The sequence below is a fragment of the Hypanus sabinus genome, chromosome 6 (genome assembly GCF_030144855.1).
Source record: "Hypanus sabinus isolate sHypSab1 chromosome 6, sHypSab1.hap1, whole genome shotgun sequence".
Classification (NCBI taxonomy): domain Eukaryota; kingdom Metazoa; phylum Chordata; class Chondrichthyes; order Myliobatiformes; family Dasyatidae; genus Hypanus; species Hypanus sabinus.
The window spans coordinates 95366536-95393053 of NC_082711.1; the positions used below are offsets into that span (position 1 = coordinate 95366536).

The 26518-nt window shown below is 40.2% G+C and overlaps 1 long non-coding RNA gene across 1 annotated transcript; it reads left to right on the forward strand.

Annotated features, from left to right (window-relative positions):
• Positions 1-385: 385 nt before the first annotated feature.
• Positions 386-26518, forward strand: LOC132395034 (uncharacterized). Its single transcript, XR_009512500.1, has 3 exons — positions 386-488; positions 5482-5581; positions 26277-26518. It is a non-coding gene; the product is annotated as an uncharacterized LOC132395034 (long non-coding RNA).

The following is a 26518-nucleotide window of genomic DNA, read 5'->3' on the forward strand; positions in this document are numbered from 1 at the left end:
AGATTTTTCAGAGATGCTCGATAGGCACATGAATATGAGGAAGATGAGGGATATTTACATTGTGTAGGTGGGAGGGATTAGGTTTTTTAGCTGGTTTGGCACAGCACTGTGGGCTGAACGGTCTGTCCTTTGCTCTACTCTTCTATGTTGGCCAGGTTCACATTCACACTCTCTCTCATATGAGAGGATCCACGTGCCTGTAGGATTGCCACAAAGTACAGATATAGTTTCAGAAATTACATCAGTTTTCTCACTGCACATTAACCAGGAGTTAACATTAACTTGGAGTTAGCATTTCAGCGTAGTGTCCCTTGAATTAAAAACAGAAAATGCTGATCACTGACAAAGGATCTCCAAACTTAAATATTAGCCCTGCTTCTCTTTTCACAAATGTGGCCTGACTTGCATTTTACATTTTGACTTTAGGTTTTCAAAATCTGCAGGTGTTTTCACTTCATCTAATGTTCCTTGAAAGCACTTCATACACGGTAAGTCTTCACGAATACTGATCCCAAGGTTCCAAAGCCTGACCTACCTCCTGACTACCATGTGAGGCAGTGAGAGAAGTATTTTGGATCTGCTATCTTTGCAAGGATTTACAGGTTTGTTGCTACACTGGTATCAACACTCTCTGAGTGATACACATTATAGTTCTGGATAACAGAGTCAGAATGTGCTCTCCAGCTTTCTGTAGGATCTCTTGCAGAAGTGCCTGGAACATCTTTGAACTTGACTCCTCTGTGGGCTGTAAACTATTGTTCCTTAATTCCAAGCACCTCAAATTGATTATTATTCTTAAAATAAATGGACTTTTTTTAAGTTATAGGATAGGTACTAAATTTATTTGAAAGTAATTTTAGGAAATCAAGCACACTGAGCCTTGTTACCCTTCTTCCACCTCTCCCTGCACCACCATTAACCTCCACCAGTAAAGTATACAAACTTAACCATTTCCTTGCATTATGGCCATTTATCCTGATTCTATAGGTTTTGCAATGATGTAAATTCTCTAAGAACCTGAACGCAGCAATTTCCTTAATACTTTGCTTTGAACAGCTTTTTTTTAGTGTGGCCTTTTAGGTTTTGTTCGAGAGCAGGGAGGGGAGGGTGGAAATTGAATGATTTGCTTCAGAACTCACAGTTATATTAACCATTGGCAAGACAAATACATTACATCTTATCTCTCTCTGAAAAGACATTGACAGCCATAATGGGGGAAAAAAGCAGGGAAATGACATTAGAATCGACAGCTCTAATTGAAGAGATTAGCCATGTCACAGGGTACAATAACTTCAGCGGTCTTCTTCAATGCCGTAACACATACAGCATTAGAGTTTAGAGCACAGAAACAAACAATTTTGTTCACTGCTATATGTCAGTGTTCATGCTTCATATGAACTTTCTTTCGATCGATTTTCCTAACCATAATAGAAAATGCATCTTTTACTTGGCTTTACTAAATCTGTTGAACTGTTTTAAATGTCTCTGGCTACAATGAGCAGTAAAAAGGCCTTCAGAGCAAACTGGAGATCATAGAGCCTGCTACTTGGGGCCCTTGCCCCATGGAATTCAAACCACCATGTCAATCGGTTGATAAAGGGAAATGTTGCCATTGAGATGGAGTGGAGAGGTGTGTTGGATTGTATGCAGCTCGACATGATTCCTTACTTTACTATATGTTATGTGGTCCTTTGCAATAATGGACCTATAAGAGTCAGAATTGATTTTGCCTAAGAATAGAGACATCAGATAAGAAAGGCAAATGTAAAGTTAGCATTCTTTTCAAGAGGACTAGAATATAGAACATAGAAATCCATGGTACATTACAGGCCCTTCGGCCCACACAATGTTGTGCCAACCACGTAACCTACTCTAGAAACTGCCTAGGATTTCCCTAGTGCATACCCCTCTATTTTTCTAAGCTTCATGTACCTACCTAAGAGGCTCTTAAAAGACTTTATTCCACGTACCCACCGCTCTCTGTGTGAAATCAAGGATGTAATGCTGAAGCTTTATAAGGCATTGGTCAGACCACACAATATTGAAAGCTCTTTTGGGCCTCTTATTCAAGAAAGGACGTGCTTACATTGGGTGAGGTCCAGAGGAGGTTTATGAAAGTGATCCCATGAATGAAAGGGTTAATGTTTGAGGAGCATTTGATGACACTGGGGCTGTACTTGTCAGAGTTTGAAAGAATGAGATCTCATTGAAACCTATTGAATACTGAAAGGCCAAGTTAGAGTGCACCTGGAGAGAATGTTCCAATAGCAGGGGAATTCTAGGACCAGAGGATACAGCCTCAGAATAGAAGGACGTCCCTTTAGAACAGAGATGAGGAGCTATTTCTTTAGTCACAGGGTTGTGAATGTATGGAATTGTCACGTAAGGCAGTGCAGGCCAAGTCATTGGGTATATTTAAAGTGGAAGTTGATAGGTCGTGGGGAGAAGGGAGAAAATTGGGGTTGAGAGGGGTAATAAATCAGCAATGATAGATTGGCAAAGCAGACTCAATGAGATGAATGACCTAATTTTGTTTCTATGTCTTACATGGATGAATAACACAGATTACCGCTGTTTACAACCCTTCCTTGTCCTGCACCTATCATCCACACCTCCACATACCAAATCCTATCGTCCCAATCTTCACCTCCCCCAGCCCCCACCTTCAACCAACTCCCCAGTCATCATGGATTCAACGTCACTACTGAGCGGGTGAGAAGGGCTCTGGGGAAAATTAGACATGGCAAAGCATTGGGACCAGAAAGTGTGAACCCCATGGTCCTGAAGGAGTGTGCTGAGCAGCTGTGTGAACTTCTCCAGGATGTCTGAAAAGGATGCCGACTATGTGGAACACATCATGTGTGGCCCCAGTACCCAAGAAGTGCCAACTGCAAGTCTTGAATGACTACCGTCCAGAGGCCAGGGCATCATGAACACTGAGAGAGTCTGGTCCTGGCTCACCTCCAATCTCTGGTCAGATCAGCTCTCGATCCCCTAAAGTTTGCCTACCAGGAGCATGTTAGAGATGACAATGCCATCATCTGCCTGCTGAACAGAGCCTACTCACATTTGGGTAAGCAGGGCAGCTCTGTGAAGATCACGATTTCTGATTTTGCAAGTGCCTTCAAACCATAAAGCCCTCATTGCTGGGGTAAAGCTCCATTCAGTGCAGATTGGCACTTCCATTGTATCCTGGATAATGGACTACCTGACTGGCAGACCACAGTTTGTGCGACTTCAGAGCTGTGTGTCAGACATGGGTATAGTCAGCACTGGAGCCCCACAGGGGACTGTATTGGCTCCTTCCTGTTTACCCTGTACATCTCGGACCTTAGTTACAATACTGAATCATGTCATCTTTAGAAATTCTCTGATGACTCAGCAATAGTTAAGTGTATAAAGGGAAGTCGGGAGAATGAATTTAGGGACCTGATGGTGAACATTGTCAAATGGTGCAGGCTGAATGGTCTGCAGCCTAACAGCAGTGAAAAAACAAGATGGTGATGGACTTTAGGAAAACTAAGCCTGCACTGCTCCCTGTAACTATTGATGGTGAGGACCTACAGGTACCTGGTGGTGCACCTGGATGACAGACTTGAGTGGAGCACCAACACTGAGGCTGTTTACAAGAAGGGCCAGTGTCACCTCTACTTCCTGAGGAGACTGAGGTCATTTGGAGTGTGCAGGTCTCTCCTTCACATGTTCTACCGGTTTGCTGTCACTAGTACAGTCTTCTAAATGGTATGTGTGTTGGGCAATGGCATCAACATGTGTGATGCCAAGAGGCTCAATAAGCTGATTAGAAGGGCTGACTCCATTATAGGAGTCGGACCAGACACACTCATGGCTGTGGTAGAACAAAGGACCCTACATAATATCCTGGCAATTCTGGACAAAGTTTCTCACCCTTTGCATGCAGTCTTGACTGAACAGAGGAGCAATTTCAGTAATAGACTAAGACAACTGAGTTGCTCCAAAGGTCACTATATGAGGTCATTCCTACCCTTGGCTCTATAATCAGTCAACCTATAACTGGGGAAGTGATGAGCCCCTCCTGTTAGACTGCTTGAGGTATCTTATTTTGTTTGCTATTTCTTACTTCTGTTCCAATATTGGTATATCTGTGCACTTGTAATGCTACTGAGAACTATAATTTCCTCTGGAATCAATAACGTATCTATACATTTTATGGTCTTATCTGATTGAAGTAAACATTTAGTTTCTTAATTGTTATTTAACAAATTAATTTGTATTTAATGATCACTTGTTTGATCCAAGTTGGTGTAACTCCCTGTAGAACAAGCACTGACTTTGACCTAAGGAGAGGTGAGGGAAGAATATTATTTATGTGCTGAATAAATATTAAGAAGTTTTTTTTTCTGTTAGACTAAGAATCACTGTGGAATTGGAATAGGTTGTTACCTTTGGCATGAGCCAAAATTTTCCATATGTCATTGAATTACAGATATCCGAATATCAGTACAAACGTGTTCCCTAAGAACCTGACTGCAGGCTAATCTGCTGATCTCAATTTCAGGCATTGGATTTAAACATTCTGAGAATAATACTTTGTTGGATTTTATGGATAATTTTGGGTACTTATTGGTATTATTGACTTTTCATAACTCTCCCTCATTTGTGGCAAAATATTCATCAGTCTCTTATTTTACTGCAACGTTGTTTAACAAGTTGCACAAAGCTAGTATTTTAACTATTAGTTGGCTATTCATATCATCCACTCAATTTCCAAAGATCTGACTTTTATTTTCTACTTTGTTCATTGCTAAAATGTTTCTTCAAATTTAATACTTAATGCCTTAGAAACTCTTATGTTCACTTTCCTAATCCTTTGCAACTGCTTTCATATGTCCTAGTTCTCACAACTTCTAGTACTGCCCATCTTACAAAATAGTACTTATAATTTTTTAATGTTCTCAACCATTCTATTCTTTCTGCTATTTTTCTTCATGATCTTATGGAATTTATTTATTTTCAGTTCAAATAAATGTAATGTTTCCTTCCAAAGATTTTACTATATTGTCATATTTTTTTTTCTAGAATTCACAAGTCCAGTCATTTCTAGTGGATTACGGTTATTGTTTTTTTTTACTCCTGGCCCTTGTCATTTCCAAGAAAATGCTTATACTTTCAAATTCTTATTTTATATCAGAGATGTTGAAATTGACAGTTACATGATGACTTTCTGTTCTTGTTTACTGAAAGGAATCTTCTTGTCTGAATGGTAGTCAATTGTGGTTGACCTCCATGTTATTAACTTCTATATTAATTTTGACTTAACAGTTATTATAATCTCAAATACCAATCATAAACATCTATAAAGAATATGACACCTGATTAACTCTATCCCATTGTTCATTTATTGTAATGTTTTGCAGTACCAAAAGTTATAATTCATAATAATGTAATTCATAAGTGATCTGTAACTACCATATTAAACCTACCTTTAATCTTCTGTTCAAGTCATTATAAATCTTGGCCTAAAGCATGTCTCGAACTCTGGGCAACAAGAAGAGGGGAAGTGCTCTGAAGATCAACTAAAGTGGACTAGGAGCACTGAAAGGTGAGTCATTAGAGATGGGAAAGTGTTGTTCTACTATAACAACATCTATTTATATATCTACCTTTGTGAACGCAAGTATAGATAAATAATTTGCAGAAGGATTAACATGGGGGGGGATACCTGGAGGAGCTAAGTTTTAAAAGGTGTTCTGTGGAAGGAACAAAAGGCAGCTTTGTTTTAGAAGGAACTGCAGAACTCAGGGATTGACAGCTGAAGGCTCATTTGTGTGATTAAATTTAGTAATATTGAGGAGACTAGAAATGGAACATAGAATATTATGATTGGCCTCTCTTCTCACTGCTAAAGTGGGCAGGAGGTACAAAAGCCTGAAGTCCCATACCACCAGGTTCCTGAACAGATACTTGCCTACAACCATGAGAATACTTGAACTGACTTGCACAACCCTAATCTTAATTTGGCAACAGAATGCCACAGACCACCTCTTGCACCACCATGGTTTTGTCTCTGATTGTGTTCTCTTTTGCACTAATAACCAGTTTTGCAATTATTTTTCTTCACCGTCTTCTAGAGTTTATGCTTAATTAATTGATTTGCAACTTATGTTCTGTGTTTTGACTGAATCCACGTGCCTATGATGCTGCTCAAGCAAGTTTTGCATTTTACCTCCACCTCTCCATATTCGTGCATATGTTAATAAACTCTGCTTGACAAGAGCTAGAATAACCTAGACATCATTAGGACTACTTACAAGATCTAAAATAATTTGAAAATGAATCCAAGAGAATGGGATCAGTTTGGGAAGAAGTCCACAGCAAAGAAAATCTAAAATAATCTTGCAAACCAAAATTAGGCCTCAAAGCTGATTTTGTGTAGTGAAAACTTCACCAAAGTGCTGTGAAATTCACAAAGTAACTCATAAGAAATTAATCATGAATTAAATATAAATAAGTTTAAACCTTTTTATAAAAATTTTAATTACAACACGGCCACTGAAAAGTTTGCCTCGAAGCATTTCAACAGAAAATGCTGTTTAAGTTACCGAGGGTATAATTGAATAGCTCAGAACAGAAAAGAAAAAAAAATGTTAAATGAATTTGAAGTTAAGTATTTCATCTAATTTGAAGCCTATAATACCAACATGAATCCAACAAAACTGGTGCTTGCTAGATGACATTACAAAATATAAATACTCAGAATGCAAGGATGTGATTGTTAATGTGATTCAACTATCTTGGGTAAAATAACCAGCTAAAGCTTACATATTGTACAGACAAACTTTGAAACAAAGATTTATTGGTGATAGGAAAAAGATACAAAATACAATTGAATGGGCGCATTTTTTTTATTATTAGACATTTGTAATGCTATAAATTTTATTTTGTTTGATAACCAATTTCACACAAAAGAAATTTAATCCAAAAAATAAAATTATGGCTATGATTTTAAAAATACAGACATTATTAATGGTTAAATATTTCAATTATTTGATATAAAACCAAACATAGAATATACCAGCTTAACTTAATTAACTGTTTGAAACTTATTTGTATAACTTTTCATACTGGAAAGTGGATTGACCAATAAATAAATCTATTAGTAAATATAAATGCAAATAAGTTATATTTTTATGATGATAAAAAAAGGATTTACTTCAAATAAGTTGTACCAAAATTATGATATCATTTACAGCAGCTTCCACTTGTTGACTCAATCTTGTTCAGCTTTGTAAGTGATGAAGGAGTGATGAATCATCTACATCCTGCCTTTTGAATGAGGCATTTGTCTAGAAATTCATCTCTTTTGATGTTAAATGTATCCTGGTGACAATGCATTTTCCTGCAACTGAACTCAATGAAACCAAATTTTGAAATTGGAGGAGAAAGTACATCTCTAATTCTCATTGGAGACCAAAAGTGAATTTCATCCCCAAACAAAGATATCAGTTGTCTATTCAGCTGGATGTAAAAAATTCAGTGATACCAATTGAAAAATATATCTGAGTTTTTGTTTTATTATTGTTTCCTCAATTACCACCGCTAAAGGTAAAGTTAATTAAGTTTCCACCTCATTTAGAATGAGTGGGATCTTGCTATCAATATATCAGTGAGCTCAGCTTTTCAAAGTGAATTTATTGGATGTGAGTTATAGTGAAGCACCTTGAGGATCTGCTAAGATGCTCCATAAATGGAAAACTTTCTTCAATTATACAGTCATGGAAACAAAACTCTTGGTGAATTGTCAGGACTGTATGATGGATATCTTGGATGGAATTTCTTGTGGCATAATTTTTAATGAAATTAGAAAGAATTCAAACCAGCAACTAGCATTTCTATTGTATTGAAATTCCTCACACGAGTTCATGAAAGTTATACAAAGTAAGCTTGGCCACCAAGCTTCTGAAAGAATACAGTGATGGAGTGCATTTGTTCCTTCAATCAGACAGCACTGATTGTGGGGAATCTGCATTTATATGCACTTAAATGGAGATGTACAGCTCTGCTGGATGTTAGAAAGTGGTAGGTAATAAGCATTTTTTCAATTAGTGCTTAATGGTATTTAACTTTTTGATCTTTTGATTAATCTTTATTTGTTTCTGAGGGTTTCTCTATGTGATTGGCATTTTCTTGAATGGTTTGATTCCATTTACACAGATTGTGCCTCTGTGATGAGGACTGGGATGGTTTTTGCAAGTATATTCTCATTAGAAGAACTATTCAAGTGTGGATGAGTGGCTAAGGTACCCACCAAGAGTAAATTTGCTGGGTGTCTCTAGCAAATCCTGAGTTGTAATTTTCAGTTCATAAGTGCAATACACATGACTTTATCAGTGCTATCTGCTTTAATCCTTTTCCATACTGTAGTTAGCTCATGTTCATGCCTTTGTATTGACAATAGTACTTGAGACTAGACTAATCTATTCTTATGACATGCTGCTGGAGTTTCATTATTTTTCCATCTTGAGAGTACTTTCAATGTCCTGTCAAAGTAGTGCATTACTATAAATTAATTCACACCTCAGCCACCTGGGGTTTCATTGAGAATGCCAGTTATTTGCACGTTGTCTAATAGAACTTTCATTTTGAGTTTGCCTTGAGAAATGGAAAATAGTCCAACAATGACAACCTGAAGTAATGGACCTGTTCAGTATCTAATTTCACAGCTTGCCTAAAACATATTCTGTACTATTTGTTGCAATCATTATCACTATACCACCTTTGTCTTTTGTGTTATCATTTTATCATTTTAAAGTTTTCTTCTGCACAAATTAAGAGAGATCATCAGTCATAAACTACAAGACATTCTTACTTAGAGATTCCTTTGCTCTAATTTTGGAGAATCAAGTTTTGTTAAGAGGTAATCTTTCTGAAAAGGTCCAGACTTCGGTTGGTCATGGTTGTGCAACAGCACTAGGGCCAAATTCTTCCTTGTATTGTAACCAGAACAGGTTCAGATGGCAGCACTGCAATTTTTAATTGGTTGTCAACAATTTGTCATGCAGCAACAAGAGCAGTCCTTCATCCAGTGAAGGCACAATCACCTTAGATGTAGATGGCAGAAACACCCAAATGGTTGTATGAGGAGAGACTGCAAGGGAGATGAATAGAACTCCTTTCATTGATTGAATCCAACACCACATTTCTAAAGCCAAACCCATAAAGAATATGCAAGAATAATTAGTATTCTTTAATATACCATCAATTGATTGAGGCTGTGTTAACTTACACTAATTATTGATAACACTAGTTAATTGTGTGTGTTATCAATAACACTAGTTATTGATAATACACACAATCTTGGGGGGTAATAATATATAATGGGGTTTGGGGGGGGGGGGGGGTGTGGTTTGTTATGTGTGTGTTACATACCTCAGAGTGAGTTGATAGAGCAGATGATTGTGAAGTTTCTTTTGATTATTGGAGGGAGAAGGGAATGGGAGAAGGGAAGATCATAATCCTTGGATATCATTATCATTATTCAGGATCAAGAAGAAAAAAAATCTTCATGATTACTTGTCATCATTGCAATGCTTGACTCCAGTCTGTCATTGAATCAATGGATGGATGGGTGGGGACCAAGGGGACAGAGGAATGTGTGGATCCACAGAAAACAGTGTATTTGTGGAAGCTCACTTGTATTCATACTAAATACTGGAGTAGACTGGATGTTTTTACTGTCTACTCCTACCCCTGCTTCTTATGTTATATTTTTAGTCCTGAAACTTATGGGGTCTGAATTTGTAGCATTAAAGAACTGTATAAACCTACAGCAGATAAGCAGTCAGTTCACGCCTTTGTCAGCTTTTGGCATGAGCACTGAAATATCCCACTGTCCTGCACTCTCCCCATAGTTCTGCACCTTGAAATGTTTATTCCCTCATCTGTTAAACAATGCTTTCTCTCAATTATTGATAGTGAAGATTGAAGTCTGAAAGTCAAAGTCTGAAGTTAGTGAGCTCAGGGTTGAGATCTGATGTTTGGAACCTGAAGGTGAAAATCCAAAGTTGGTGAGTCCAGAGTTGAGGCCTGATGCTTGTAACCTCTGGGTCTGCAGGTCCAAAAGTCAGGGGCTTGATGTCTGTGAGTCCACTGGGGGAAATCAGAGGCCTGATACCTGTGAGTCTCTGAGTCCATTGGAGATTGAAGAGGTGACCGGTCCTGGGGTTGGAGCCCTGTCTTTGTATATGAGTGGGTAGGAGAGGGGAAAATAACTTGTTTTACTTTTTGATGTAGTTTTGTTGTTATTGTTCTTGCTTGTGTTGTTCTGCTGAACGTTGTGGGTATGCTCTGCTGGCACCAGTATGTGTGGCGACACTTGGGGGCTGCCCTCAGCACATCCTTGGGTTGTGTTGGTTGTTCATGCAAATGACACATGTCACTGTATGTTTCGATGTGCATGTGATAAATAAATTAAACTAAAAAGCTGAATCTGAATCTATGATGAAAAATATCACATAGAATTCTTGCTCTAAGAACTTTCTACACTTAATTGGTGACCATTTGTCAAAAGCATCTCAACCAAAAGAAATAAAAGAATAGAAAAGACCTACTTTGGATTTTCTATTTGTTTCATAATTCCTTACAATTTAGAAAGTGGCCATTTGGACCATTAAGTTCATGCTAATAGTCAAGAAGCTATCTTATTACCCAGTTATTGGTATATAATCCACCCAATCACATTAATTCCCTTGCCTCCACCAATCTACACAATAGGAAATTTACAGAAACCAATCATTTTAATAACCAAACATCTCATGTGGTCAGTATATGAAGATCTAAGTTTCCAAAAAATGTCATTAAATATCTGTTTGAATTGCAGAATTTATGTTCAGTTCCAGAAGTTAACAGCATATTGGTTGAACATGCTCTATAGTTGAATCGCTGGCTTTTGTACAGTTCCATACTGTCATCATTTGCCCTGTAGCAATATTATTAAGTAATAAAAATTCACTGGCCTGTGACTGGCCAGTTTGGATATATAATTCATTGTGCCTGGCAAGGTGCAGCAAGAGATTATGGGCATCGTTTAAGCTGTGAGCTGAACGACATATCCAATCAAAGATATCTGTTCAGCAGCTTCTACATAATAGACAACAAATTTAAAGCCCAGTGAGTGATGTATCCTTTTTGATGCACATATATCTTGAGTCAATCAACAGAAGACAGAGATTTCCACAAAGACTGAATGCCCTGAACAAGAAATGTATATTAGTCTAGAGAAAGAAAATATTGGAAAACGTCACCAGGACAAGTCGCATCTGTGGAGAGAGAAACAAGGTTAACATTGCAGGTTAATAAAGGTTCTCAATTATGAAACATTAGCAAGGTTTTATGCACAAATGTTGAGTGATTTAAATGAGTACTTCCAGCATTTTCTGAATTGATTTCAGATTTCCAGAATCTGCAGTGTTTTACTTTTGAATATATACCAACAACTTTACAATACATACAGTCTTCATTTTGTCATTGAGAAAATGAAAATCACAGGAATTGTTTTAATGATGAACATCCATTCAATCTCATTAATCTAAAGCTGGTTCCTCATTGGCTGCTAATTATAGGTCCTAATATTTCCACAACAGGAAAGCATAGCATTTTGTTACCTGTTCAAAAGCCCTGAAGATGCAGTACTGAAAATTCTGAAATAATTTTGTATGCTTCCACCTGGTATGGTGGCTCAGATTGGTAATTTTTTGACCCACAGGTGCAAATTCTGCCCTTGCTGACACAGTGGGAAAATTCTCCAATTCCCCTCCCTACTCCATTGCAGGCTGTCTCCACTAAACAGATGACAGTGGTTTATGAACAAAAACCACTGTCACTTTTGGATTACAGAAGTTAGTCTTTCCAGCTGAGGACAAACCAGGAAGCAGACTATTTTGGATCTGGTATTGTGCACGAAAGACAGGGTTAACTACTCAGTTCACTGTAAAGGATCCTCTGTGCAAGCGTGATCATAAATGGTTGGATTACAAATTCAGTTTGAGAGTTAGAAATGTGTGTCTAGTGTCCTAAATTTAAATAAAGATAACATAAAAGCTGCTGGAGGAACTCAGCAGGTCGGGCAGCAACTATAGAGACAAAGTGATAGTTAATGTCTGTGGTCAAAAATTTGCTTCAGGATGATGACCCCATACTTTGACTATCCCTTTGCCTCCTCAAATCTCTGCATGACCTGCTGACTTCCTCCAGCAGCATGCATTTCTGCTCCAGGTTCCAGTATCTGCAGTCTCATGTGTCTCTGTGTAAGTAAAGACAATTACAATAGGATGGGACAGAGTCACAGAATTATAGAGTCATGGAGCAATCCAGCCTGGATACAGGTCATTTGGTCTGATGAGTGCATGACAGCCATGGTGTCCATCCAGCAAGTCCCAATTTCTTCTTTGGGTCCATACCCCTCTAATCCCTGTATTTACAGTATCCAAGTACTTCTTAAATGATACTATTATACCTGGTTCAAGCATTTCCGCTGGCAGATCATTCAAATTAATCACTACCCTCTGCATGAGGATCTTGTTCGTCAATTCACTTTTAAATCTTTTCCCTTTTGCCCTAAATTACTACCCCCTAGTCTTCTTACCTCCTACCCTGGGGAAAAGACTGTTAGTCCAATTTATCTAATCTTCTCATAACTTTAAACATTTCAATAAGGTCAGTCATCATTACTATACATTCCAAGGATGAAAGACCTAGTCTGGCCAACCTCTCATGATAATGCAGGCAACATCCTTGTAAATCTTCCCTGCATTCTTTCTTGTTTAACCACATCTTCCTGTAACAGAGGATCAAAACTCTACACAGTATTCCAAATGTGGCCTCATCAACAACTTGTACAACTGCAATGTAATTAATGTCTCAATCCCTATTCTGTGCCCCGACTGATGACAGCCAGAGTGCTAAACACCTTTCTCACCACTCTGTCTACCTGTGACATTACTGTAAATACCTGCAAACACTAAGAAGAAATACTCATTGAAAATCCCACCCACCTCTTGTGGCTCGAGACATTGGTGGCCTTACTGATCTCTAAGGGTACCTACTCTCTCCCTAGCCACCATTTCACTCTGAATAGCTATAGAAATGCTTAGGGTTTTCTTTAATGTTACCTGACAGAGCTATCTTATAGCCTCTCTTTGTTCTCATATCTTCTATTTGATCTCCTGATTTCTCTCTTAAGAGTATTTCTAACCTTTTTATATCATTAAAAGGTTCATTCAATCCCAACCACCTAAACCCAATGTATGCTTCCTTCTTTTTCTTGACCAGAGCCTCAATACCTTTCATCAGCCAAAGTTCCCTAACCTTGCCCGGTTTACCTTTCACTACGGTAGCTTATCGGTTAGTGCATTAGCTTTACAGTACCAGCGATCAGCAATTATGAGTTTGTATGTTCACCCCATAAGTGGTGGTTCAGTTTCATCCACATTCCGAAGAACTACGGTTAGGGTTAGTGAGTTGTGGGCATGCTTTGTTGGCGCTGGAGGTGTCGCAACACTTGCAGTCAATTGCAGCACAATTCTCAGACAGTGTTGATAGTTGATGCAAAATGGCGCATTTTTCAATGTACATGTAATAAATAAAGCTAATCATTAACAGGAACATGCTGTTCTTGGACATTTGATGTCACACTCTTAAAAACCTCAAACTTGCCATTCATTTCTTTCCTTACAAACAGGTTTAGCTAATCGGCCTCTACTAGATCCTGTCTAATTCCCACAAATTACCCCTGTTCCAGTTTGGAACTTAACCTGTGGACCTGCTCTAATCTTTTCCATTGCTATTTTAAAACTAATATAATTATTTTCACTAGAGCCAAAGTGTTTCTTGATATCACTAAAGTGAATTGGAAAACAGATTATAGAGCAAAAAGTGGGTCACCGGTGACAGGTAACTAAAGAAATATTTCATAACTCTGAGCAAAGGTAAATTCGAATGAGAAAGAAATGCCTGTGAGAGGATGTACAATCTGTTGCTATCACATTGAAAGAAAAAGCATATGACATTGCAAAAGCTGTTGTAGAGGTCTGAGAGCCTTTAGATTAGACATCATTACCTTCCTTTCTCTTGCCTTCCTTACTCTGGGCAGTCACCTCCTTATGGAACAAGTGGCTATCCCAGATGGTAGTTTTTCACCAGGTTTCCCCTCAGCAGTCAGTAAAGAATAAAGTAAGACATGACCAGAGAATGGACTCCTCCAAGCACTGACTGAAATACAACAGACACTGAAATAACTTAGCTATAAGGAACTTGAAATACCTGAGAGAATAAGTATATATAAACATTATTTGTAAAAGCAAACTGGAGATAGTGTAGAGAAGATTTGCCAAGCTGGGGCTTGGATGGGAGGACTTTAGCTACAAGGAGAGATGGAGCAGACTAGGCTTGTTTTCTTGGGCTAAGTGGTGAGCTGATATGTGTACATAAAATTATAGACTTTTGCTTTGTGATATGGGTTTGATAACAATATCAAAGACCCATTGATATGGTGTTAATTTGAGAAAATAGTGGGTTAAAGGAGATCAGAAGAGTAAGATTTATACAAGAGTGGTTGATACCAGTAATGTAGAGGAAGTGGATGAATCAGACACATAAGTATCAAAATAAATGCCATTTATGAACCCCTAAGAGCCAAAGAAACGTGAGCCAATAGAATTCAAAGGTCAACTGAAGGGGTAGCCAATCAGGACCGAGGCAAGCACTCTAAGAGAGAAACAACAACAACTGCGCACTGAGGACTTCACCTTGGCTGGTCATGAAATGTCCACAAGCCAACTACTGAGCTTGCCGAACGCTGCAACATCAAATGCCTCAACCAGAGCTACCTACATTCACCACCGTCCTATCCAATTACTTTGTCCAAGAGACCCTTAAATAGGCAAGGCATAGAAGGATGCAGTCCTAATGAAGGTAAATGGGATTACTGCCAAGGGGCAAGAACTTTGGCATGGACATGATGGGTTGAAGGTTTGGTGATATCTATCCATCGGTTCTCCTGCTAAAGCTGGTGTGGTTCAGGAGATACTTGGCGAAATTTGGTAATTTCTTCATTATTAAGTTATTATTGAAAAGTTGATGACCATTCAATTATTAGATAGGAAACTGCCAGACAACCTCATTTCTTGGTGTACTCAGTGTAATTACTTGTTCATTATTAATGTTGTAATATAAAGATTTTGCCCATAACAATTAGTAAGTCTGAGAGAAGGTCACTTGGGTCACTTGTCTTGAATTACACCCACTCCCCTCCCAGTTTTAAAGCCTGGAATGTTGATAACTAAACACATAAATTTCAGTGTGAATTGATTAAATCTGGAGATATTTAAGGAGCCAGAAACTTCTGCTTTTTCTTGATATGCTTAAAAGAATTAAGAATATATCACTAAAACATAGTAGATTTTTTTTTTGTCTTTCCATCCAAGGTTCTAAGTCAGCTGATGAGGTATAGTTGGCAGAAACTTTTTATCTCTCACCCAGCCAGTTGGGCAATAAGGGCCAGTTGAAACCAGCTGGATTATATTACCAAATGCCAGGATAAATTTTTACAGATTTCCTGTTTAACACACTGAAGTGTTGGACTGTTTTGGCAATGTGTGAATACTAGTTTGAATTAAGTCCTTGTTCATTCAGTAGTGGAATTTTTAACTCCTCCATGGCATGACTTTGACTGCATTAACAACCAGGAAAAATGTAATCATTCAAGCCAATCTTACAATATTATAACTGTAGGAAATATTTATACTGTAGAATCATGGATTTATACAGCACTGAAGAAAACCATTTGGTGTATTATATCTCTGCCAAGTTTATGACACAACTACTCAGTTTAGACACACATTCTAACATTTACCCCATAACTTACCAAGTGAGCCCTCTTCTAAAGTTATACGTTCTACTCGCATGTTTCGAGCAGCAATAAGGAGGCCATGTTATTTCAGTGGAATGCCGTCAAATAAACATTGACATCATGACATGTAAACAAAATATTAAGCCAGATGAGCAAATTTTGGACCCAGTCTTAAGGGTATCTTATAGGAAGAAAGAGAGAGGGAGGTGGAGAGGAAGGAATTCTATTCCTAGGGCCTTGGCAACTGAGCAAAGAATTTTCTAAATTTGAGGGTTTTCAGGAGGCCTGAATTGAAGGAGTCAATAATCTCAGAGAATTCTAATTCCAGTAGAAATTTCAGAGATAGTGATGGCCAAAGTCATGAAGGAATCAAACAATAGTTCTTGCAGAACAGACTCAATGGGCTGAATGGTCTAATTCTGCTCCTTTGGCTTATGGTCTTTCTGAACCACTGAGTTAACTGTACAGGTGAGGGAGGAGAAGCCATTGCCAGTGATTATGCATAAAGTTAGGACAAGTAAGAATGGAATCAGGCAACTTTGGTTCCATCTAATCAGGTGATAATTGCAGACTGAAATAGCATTGTTGACCATATTGATGGCTGTAGAGAAATTTAGAAGACAGACTGGGGTAGATTATCTTTTATCACTAGCCCTCTACTTGGCTTTGGAGTATACAACAGTCTGGTATTTATTGAATACAGCTCTGTGCTCAACTCTGTAGGTTTTTACCAATAAAGAAGCAGATATTTTACGTTTCAGAAAAGCTGTAGCAATTCATTTATTGAAAACCTAAAACTGAATCCAAAGCACATTAAAAAAAACCCTTTATGTAATTGCATTAACATGTCAGAGCAGCTTTTTAAAGTGAACCCCAACTCAATGTCAATGGTTGTGAGTTATGTATATTTTCACTGAATACATTACCCATCTCGGCCTCCGGAGAATTCAGGAAAACCAGCATTGAGTCTGTCTGGAATTCGGATGAGCTGTCCAGTTTGGCTCCTGTTGTGGAAGAACAGCAGGTGACTCTGGCTCATCCAGAGCTGTGCTGACAAGTTCATGGTCACACAGTGGCATCAGGGCCATTGTAGTGGAATCCCTAAAATCTTGGTGTACTGGTTTAAGGCAACCTACAGAAATCCGTTCAGGTTCATCCCTCTTATCAATGATAAGAGTCTTTTCTTCCAAAATGCAGAACGGGCCATTGTAAGGGGTCCTAAGGGATGTATGTGAGCATCGAAAACAAACAAGGTAGAATGTAGGCCAACAGGAACCCAGGAGAGCTGTATGGCATGTTGGGAGGCAGGAAGAGGTGAAAAGGAATTGAATTTACTGAGGTGAGTGGAGTGCTACTGAAATACGTATCAAGTGGTTCTGGTGTCAGGAATGCAATCGTCTGGCACTCATAACACCTATCTGTATACCAGCACAGCCACAACACGACTGCAGGTTCTCTTTTGGAGTTGTTCTGAGTCCCAACGGGACCCATGGGAGACGATCATGCCAATACTCATTGATCGGGGAGCCCTCAGAGCAGCCTTTGAGGATCTGTTCACATAAGCCATTGGACTGTGGATTCTGTGGTGTGATGTAGCCTAACACTGAGGTTCTGGACTATCACAGTCCAGAGGACTGATACGCATTGGGGACCACGGTCATTGAAAATATCAGATGGTGTGCCAAATCAAGCAACACAGTCGCTGATGAACACCCGAAGCATGTCTGTGGCCACCCTCGATGCTAGCAGGACAACTTCTGGCCACTTGGTGGCACGGTCCACCGTGGTAAGAAGGTATGTGAAACTGTAGGAGGGGGAGAAGAAGACCAACAAGATCCACATCAACATAGTCAAACCATCGCTCAGGGACCTCAGAAGGTGCCAATGGCGCCTGAACATGACAGGTAATTTTTGCCTGCTGGTACTCCACACAAACTGCAGTCAAATCTTTTCAGCAACCACATCCTTTCAAAGCCCTTGCCACAGAATCTTTAGAGCAACCAGTTTCTGTGAAGCCCCCAGCCCACATGCGAGAGGTCATGAATGGAGTCAAAAACAATCCATCACAATGGTGCAAGGCGAATAGTTGTGAAGTCACATAGGAAAGAAAGTTCCGGAACTTAATGTCAGCTATTTGCAGGCCCGTGACTGCTGTTTGGTAAGCCCTGACCTCTGGGTCAGTAACTTTGTTGGCTGCCATGTCGACCCCTCAACGGCTGGCCATAAGAGGCAGTCAGCCACAGCATTGTTTTCCCCATTGATATGTTGCATATCTGTTGTGAACTCTGAAATGTAGGCCAGTTGGTGTTGCTACCATGCAGACCAAAGGTCTGATATTTTGGCCATCATGTACACGACAGGTTTGTTGTCAATGAACACTGCGAAATGGCAGCCCTCTGGAAGAAAATGAAAATGGCAGACAGCCAGATAGAGACAGAGAAGCTTATAGTCAAACGTGCTGTACTTCCTTTCGGGAAGGCAGAGCTGGCGGTTAAAGAAGGCAAACAACTGCCACACACCTCCAACCAACTGTTTGTGTACAGCACCCACAGCATAGTCTGAAGTGTCAGTAGTAACGGCTATGAATGCATTGGGGAGCGGCATTAGAAAGAGCTCATTTGGTATCATCAAATACCCTGGTCATGTCCACTGGCCAGATAAGCGCTTGATTAGCGATACTGCCTTTAGGTGCACAGGGGGAGCATAAGTTCAGCAGTTTGCAGAAGGAAGTAGTGATTGAAGTTCACCATGCCTAAAACTCCTGTAGCATTTTAGAAGTGCAGAGCACTGAGAAGTTCATAATAGCAGCTACTTTTAATGCCAAGATGTGATGGCTGAGAAAGTCAATGGTTGACAACCCAAACTGGAATTTAGCCGGGTTAACAATCAACCCGTGCAGGCTTAAGTGTTCGGAAATTATGCAGAAATGAGATACATGTTCAGATTTGGATGTCCTAGCACAAGTATAACATCCAGGTGAACAAAAAGAAAATCTATGTCATTTAATACAGAGTCCATCAGTTGTCAGAAATTCTGTGCTACATTTTTCAGCCCAAGTGGGATGCGCAGAAACTCAAGAAGGCCAAATGGGGTTATGACTGCTGTCTTGGGAATGTCCTCCAAGCACACAGGTACCAGATGGTAGACTTTAGAAGTTTTAGATGTGTAGGACCAGATAATGATCAGGAGTGGTAACATCTTTAAAGCATTGGTAATCACTGCATTAGCAGCAACTACTATTGGAATTAGTGACCATATTGTGGGCCGAAGCCCAGAGGCTATTCGACTGTTGTTTAATGCCAAGTCTTTCCATGTTAGTAAACTCAGCCTTTGTGGCTGTCAGCTTTTCTAGTCCAGTCCACGCACACAGACATGGACTGGCGGGCCAGTGTAGAAATGTGGTGCTTGATCCCATGTTTTGTGACTGTAGTGGAGAATGTGGCTTGGTGAGGTTTGGGAATTCAGCCAGCAGTCAAGTAAACTCACATGAAGTGGTGTATGTACTTGACAGAGTCGTTGAGGGGAACTTACCAGGGGGGCAGGGGACCAGGGTAACAGCGTAAAGCTTTTGACATCCACAAGCCTGCAGTTCTTAAGACTTCCTAATACTCCTTAGGAACACTGGAATTTTGCACCGAGCAGAGGTCCAGCCCCTTCAGCCACAACTAAGTCCCATTTGCAACATCGCCCAGTGAAACAGAGCGCCATCTGTCATGTCTCGTAAATCTGGACCCTGCTTCCACTGGCGGCCTCCAGTGAGTGAGTGTGGTGATATCACGTGCAATGACGTGCAATGACGTGCCAGTTCCTGATTGACGTGCAATGACGTGCCAGTTCCTGATTGGAGAGCACTGAGCATGCGCAGGGTTTGCCAGAATGTATCAGCATGAGGCAGGGTTAAGATGGGTTTGTTTATTTCTGTAAATAAAGGTTCTCTAATTCTTCCAGAAGATGATTCCTTATTGTTAACTCATGGAATGCTTAAACAGATGTTACATAACATGGTGTCAGAAGTGCTTTTGGAAGAATAATACAGGAGAATCGAGAATCGAGAGTTAAAGATAATCGGAAAAAAAGGAAGAAAAAGTTTGAAAAGTAATTGGTGAAATGGAAGGTTTACAACCCCCACAAAAGCTGCAGCTGACTGGGAATGTAGCTGAGAATCAGAGGATATTCAAGCAACAATTTGAACTGTACTAATCGGCGATCGATTATAAAGAGAAATTGGAAAAAAACCTTTACAGTTAATGAATGAATTAGATGAAGAAAAGAAAATTTGTATTTCATTACAAATGGAAGTGGAAGGAATTAGGGAAGTTACAGTCCAAACAGAAGCAGGGAAGCAGATTGCTGAGGAGGATAGTGTGAACTGTTTCCCTGAAATTCCAGATTCTAACCAGGAGACATAGGAGAGTATACCAAAAAGTTTAGTTGAGATACATGAAGAAAAGTTTAAAGCAGAAAAGAAGACGAAAAAGAAGAAGCACCAGAAGTGTCATGGCTGAGATAGTGAAGAGCCAACTTCAGAGTTTCAATTAGCTGATACAGATTTGTTTATTGGTTAATGTTGTTATTTGTTTTTCTTTTTAAGGAAAAGAAGATGTGAATCTTCAGAGATTCAGTTAAAGGATGCAAGATGAGACAAACTATGTGAATTATAACAAGGAAACCCAAAGAGAGACTGATAGGGACTTGTTGAATTACGCATTTGTTTTGATTAATGTTAATTGTTCTTCTTTTTAGGAAGGGAAGATGTGGTGATATCACGTGCAATGACAATAGACAATAGACAATAGGTGCAGGAGTAGGCCATTTAGCCCTTCGAGCTAGCACCACCATTCAATGTGATCATGGCTGATCATCCACAATCAGTACCCCGTTCATGGCTTCTCCACATATCCCTTGACTCCGCTATCTTCAAGAGCTCTATCTAACTCTTTCTTGAAAGCATCCAGAGAATTGGCATCCACTGCCTTGTGGGGCAGAGCATTCCACATATCCGCCACTCTCTGGGTGAAAAAGTTTTTCCTCAACTCCGTTCTAAATGGCCTACCCCTTATTCTTAAACAATGGCCTCTGGTTCTGGACCCCCCCCCCCCCCCCCAACATCAGGAAAATATTTCCTGCCTCTAGTGTGTCCAATCCCTTAATAGTCTTATACGTTTCAATCAGATCCCCTCTCATCCTTCTAAATTCCAGTGTATACAAGCTCAGTCGCTCCAATCTTTCAACGTGTGACAATCCGGCCATCCCGGGAATTAACCTCGTGAACCTACACCACACTCCCTCAATAGCAAGAATGTCCTTCCTCTAATTTGGAGACCAAAACTGAACACAATACTCCAGGTGTGGTCTCACCAGGGCCCTGTACAACTGCAAAAGGACTTCTTTGCTCCTATACTCAACTCTCTTTGTTATGAAGGCCAACATCCCATTAGCTTTCTTCCCTGCCTGCTATATCTTCATGCTTACATCCAGTGACTGATGAACAAGGACACCTAGATCTCGTTGTACTTCCCCTTTTCCTAACTTGACTTTATTCAGATAGTGATCTCCCTTCTTGTTCTTGCCACCAAAGTGGATAAGCTGACATTTATCCACATTAAACTGCATCTGCCATGCATCTGCCCACTCACCCAACCTGTCCAAGTCACCCTGCATTCTCCTAACATCCTCCTCATATTTCACACTGCCACCCAGCTTTGTGTCATCTGCAAATTTGCTAATGTTACTTTTAATCCCCTCATCTAAATCATTAATGTATATTGTAAATAGCTGCGGTCCCAGCACCGAGCCTTGCGGTACCCCATTAGTCACTGCCTGCCATTCTGAAAAGGACCCGTTAATCCCTACTCTTTGTTTCCTGTCTGCCAACCAATTTTCTATCCACATCAGTACCCTACCCCCAATACCATGTGCTCTAATTTTGCCCACTAATCTCCTATGTGGGACCTTATCAAAGGCTTTCTGAAAGTCCAGGCTCTCCCTTGTCCATTTTCATGGTTACATTCTCAAAAAATTCCAGAAGATTAGTCAAGCATGATTTCCCCTGCATAAATCCATGCTGACTCGGACTGATCCTGTTACTGCTATTCAAATGTGCCGCTATTTCATCTTTTATAATTGACTCCAGCATCTTTCCCACCACTGATGTCAGGCTAACTGGTCTATAATTCCCTGCTTCTCTCTCCCTCATTTCTTAAAAAGTGGGATAACATTAGCTACCCTCCAATCCTCAGGAACTGATCCTGAATCTATAGAACATTGGAAAATGATTACCAATGCGTCCACAATCTCTAGAGCCACCTCCTAAGTATTCTGGGGTGCAGACCGTCAGGCCCTGGGGATTTATCAGCCTTCAGTCCCATCAGTCTACCCAACACCATTTTCTGCCTAATGTGAATTTCCTTCAGTTCCTCCACTAACCTAGGTCCTCTGGCCACTATCACATCTGGGAGATTGTCTGTGTCTTCCCTAGTGAAGACGGATCCAAAGTACCTGTTCAACTCATCAGCCATTTCCTTGTTCCCCATAATAAACTTTTTCCTCTTCACATACCTAAAAAGGCTTTTACTATCCTCCTTTATATTCTTGGTGAGCTTACCTTCGTACCTCATCTTTTCTCCCCATATTGCCTTTTTAGTTATCTTCTGTTACTCTTTAAAAGTTTCCCAATCCTCAGGCTTCCTGCTCATCTTTGTTATGTTATACTTCTTTTCTTTTATTTTTATACTGTCTTTGACTTCCCTTGTCAGCCACAGTCACCCCTACTCCCCTTAGAATTATTCTTCCTCTTTAGAATGAACTGATCCTGCACCTTCTGTAGTATTCCCAGAAATACCTGCCATTGTTGTTCCACAGTCATCCCTGCTAGGGTCTCCTTCCAGTCAACTTCAGCTAGTTCCTCCCTCATGGCTCCATAGTTCCCTTTATTCAACTGTAATACTGACACTTCTGATTTTCCCTTCTTCCTCTCAAATTGTAGATTAAAACTTAATCATATTATGATCACTGCCTCCCAATGGCTCCTTTACCTTGAGTTCCCTTATCAAATCCAGTTCATTACACAACACTAGTTCCAGAATTGCTTTCTTCCTGGTAGGCTCCAGTACAAGCTGTTCTAAGAATCCATCTCGGAGGCACTCCACAAACTCCCTTTCTTGGGGTCCAGTACCAACCTGATTTTCCCAGTCTACCTGCATGTTGAAATCCCCCATTACAACCGTAGCATTTCCTTTGCAACATGCTAATTTTAACTCTTGATTCAACGCACCCTATATCCAGGCTACTATTTGGGGGACTGTAGATAACTCCCATTTGGGTCTTTTTGCCCCTACAATTTCTCAGTTCTATCCATACTGACTCTACATCTCCTGATTCTATGTCACCCCTCGCAAGGGACTGAATTTCATTCCTCACCAACAGAGCCACCCCACCCTCTCTGCCCACCTGTCTGTCCTTTGGATAGGACATAGACCCTTGAATATTCATTTTCCTCTTGCAGCCAAGTCTCTGTTATTCCTACAACATCATACTTGCCAATTTCCAACTGAGCCTCAAGCTCAACCACTTTATTTCTTATACTTGGTGCATTTATATATAATACTTTTGATCCATTACTCCCCTCGCTTCTCACATCGATCCCTATTGCACTTGGCCATACTCTCCAATCCCTTCCTGAGGTTTCTGCCCCTTTAATTCTGTTGTCTTTCTTCACTTTTCTTATTCTCGCTTTCCCTTTAACTTCATCCTTATATTTCCAGTTCATCTCCTCCCCGCCCCCCCGCCCCCCCACATTGGTTTAGACACACCCGTGTAGCAGTGCCAAACCTGCCTGCTAGAATGCTGGTCCCCCGCCTGTTAAGGTGCAACCCGTCTCCTTTGTACAATTCATCCTTACCCCAAAACAGATCCCAGTGCCAGTTCCTGATTGGAAAGCACTGAGCATGCGTGGGGTTTGCCAGAATGTAGCAGCATGTGGCAGGGTTAAGATGTGTTTGTTTATTTCTGTAAATAAAGGTTCTCTAATTCTTCCAGAAGATGATTCTTTATTGTTAACCCACGGAATGGTTAAACAGAAGTACCATGACAGTGAGGATTCGTCGCTCTTTGCCTTCTCATCAATAGACGATGCTGGCAGCACGCTGATGTGAGCACCTGTGTCACACAGGAAGCATTGCCCTGAAAGGGTGGTCGTAATGAACAGTGGACATCTCTGGCAGCCGGAACCCATGGTGTTCACGGACCTTTGCTGTCTTGATGTGCTGGCACTGTCCACACTGTAAGGCAGTTGACACTTCCTAGCATTCATACCAAAGGGAGCATGATAAATGCACAGGTCTAGCTTTGTCTGTTTCGCAGCTGTGGGCATCCTTACGTTGGGGACTTTGCTTACTGGGCTTATTCAGGTAGAGAATGGAGGAGGAATGGCTCACCACTACCTAGCTGAGCATAGACTGTCAGCCATTTGAGCAAGCTCCCTTTAGTCCTTCATGGTTGCATCAGCAAGGGATATGTGCATTCATTCTGTGCATTTGCTGCATGAAGGGTTCTTTAAAAATTAAACAAAGATGGTAATTTCCCAGGAGGGACAGCATGTGGTCTATTAGCTCCAAGGGCTGACCATCTCCGAGAGCAGGTAAGAAGAGTAACTGCTTGGCTTGCTCAGACTCCAATAGTCCAGAAGTCTCTAAAAGGTGAGCTTTCAATGATGGGTATTTATCGTGTTCAGGCGGGAGATCAAGCAGACTCACCACTCTCGCAGCCGTGGAGTTACCACATTGTAGAATTTGGTGTTGGTGGTAGAGATTCCTCACAGTGCAAACTGGGCCTCATACAAATCAAGTGACAGCATTTTGTGCCCAAAACTCTTGTATGGACAGAGCTGTAGACTTTTCTGATCTTGGCCATTGGTGTTTCCATAGGAGACCATGATGCAACCAGTCACAATAATCTCCACCATGTACCTATAGAAATGTATCAAAGTTTTAGACGACTTGTCAAGTCTACCCAAAGTTTTAAGAAAGTAGGAGTGTTGTTGTGCCTTTTTTTGTTGTGACATTTATGTACTGATCCCAGGAGGAGTTAATACCAAGGAATTTAAAGACCCTCTCTATCTCTAATTTCCAAGCTCATGCTTCTCCAGATTCTTCCTCGTGTTATCATCAAAAATCAGCTCTTTGGTTTCACTGAGTGAGAGGTTGTTGTTGTGGCACAACTCAACCAGGTTTTTCAATCTCCATCCTATACACCAATTAATCTCTGATTTGATTCGGTGAACATTAGTGGTGTCATCTGTAAACTTAAATACAGCATTGGAGCTGTACTTAGCCTCATAGTCATAGGTATAAAGTGAGTAAAGTGGAGGCTAAACACACAGCTTTGTGTTGCACTTGTGCTGATGGTGAGTGTGGAGGAGATGTTGTTGCTAATCCATACTCAGAGGGTTTTGTAAGTGAACAAATCAATGATCCATTTGCACAGGGAAGCATTGATGCCCAGGACTTAGATTTTGGTAATAAGTTTTGAGGTGATGGTAGTGTTGAATATTCTGTTATGGCTATTATTCCATAGATTTATTGAGTATACCCACAAGAAAATGAACCTCAGGCTTGTATATGGTGACATATATGTACTTTCATAATAAAATTTACTTAGAATTTAGAACTTTGAATATTGAGCTGGTGAAGTATTTGTGCATCTTCATTGTCCACATGTTCCAGAGCTGAGTGAAGATCCAATGACATGGCATCTGCTGTTGACCTGTTGGATAGTAGGCAAATTGGAATGGACCAAGGTCACTCCACAAATCTGAGTCAATATGCTTCATGACCATACTCTCGGAGCCTCTCATCACAGAGGATGTAGATTTTGGTGTGCCATGAAGGACTAGCAAATTTCTACAGATGTATACTGAAAAGCATTCTAACTAGTTGCATCACTGCCTGATAAGGAGCCTCCAGTGAGTAGGATTGAAAGAAGATGCAGAAGGTTGTAGACTCAGCCAGTTCTATCCCCATTATCGAGGACCTCATCGAAGGTTGATACCTCAAGAAGGTGATACCCATCATAAAGGACCTTCACCATTTGGGACATGCCTCTTATCATTATTACCATCAGAGTGGTGGTATAGGAGCCTGAAGACCAACACTCAATGTTTTAGGAACAGTTTCTTCCCTTCTGCCATCAGATTTCTGAATTCTTCATGAACCTATGAACACTTCCTTTCTATTCATCTTTTGCACTGTTTATTTGTTTATTTATTTATTATTCATTCATTCATTTCTTTATTTATTGCACCAATTGAAAGATTATAACTTACAGTAATTCTTTTATACTGCTGCCACGAAATGGCAAGTTTCATGACATGTTTATTAATTTTTTTTTGCAGAGATACACAGGCCTTTCTGGCCCATGGAGCCGTGCCAGCAACGCAGCAATGTAGCCCCAGCCTAATCATGGGGCAATTTACAAAGACAAACTAACCTACTAACTGGTATATCTTTGGACTGTGTGAGGAAACCAGAGCACCCAGAGGAAACCCACACATTCACGGAGACTCCTGACAGAGTACGCTGGAATTGAACTCTGAACTCCAACACCCTGAGCTGCAATAGCGTCGTGTATGCTAGT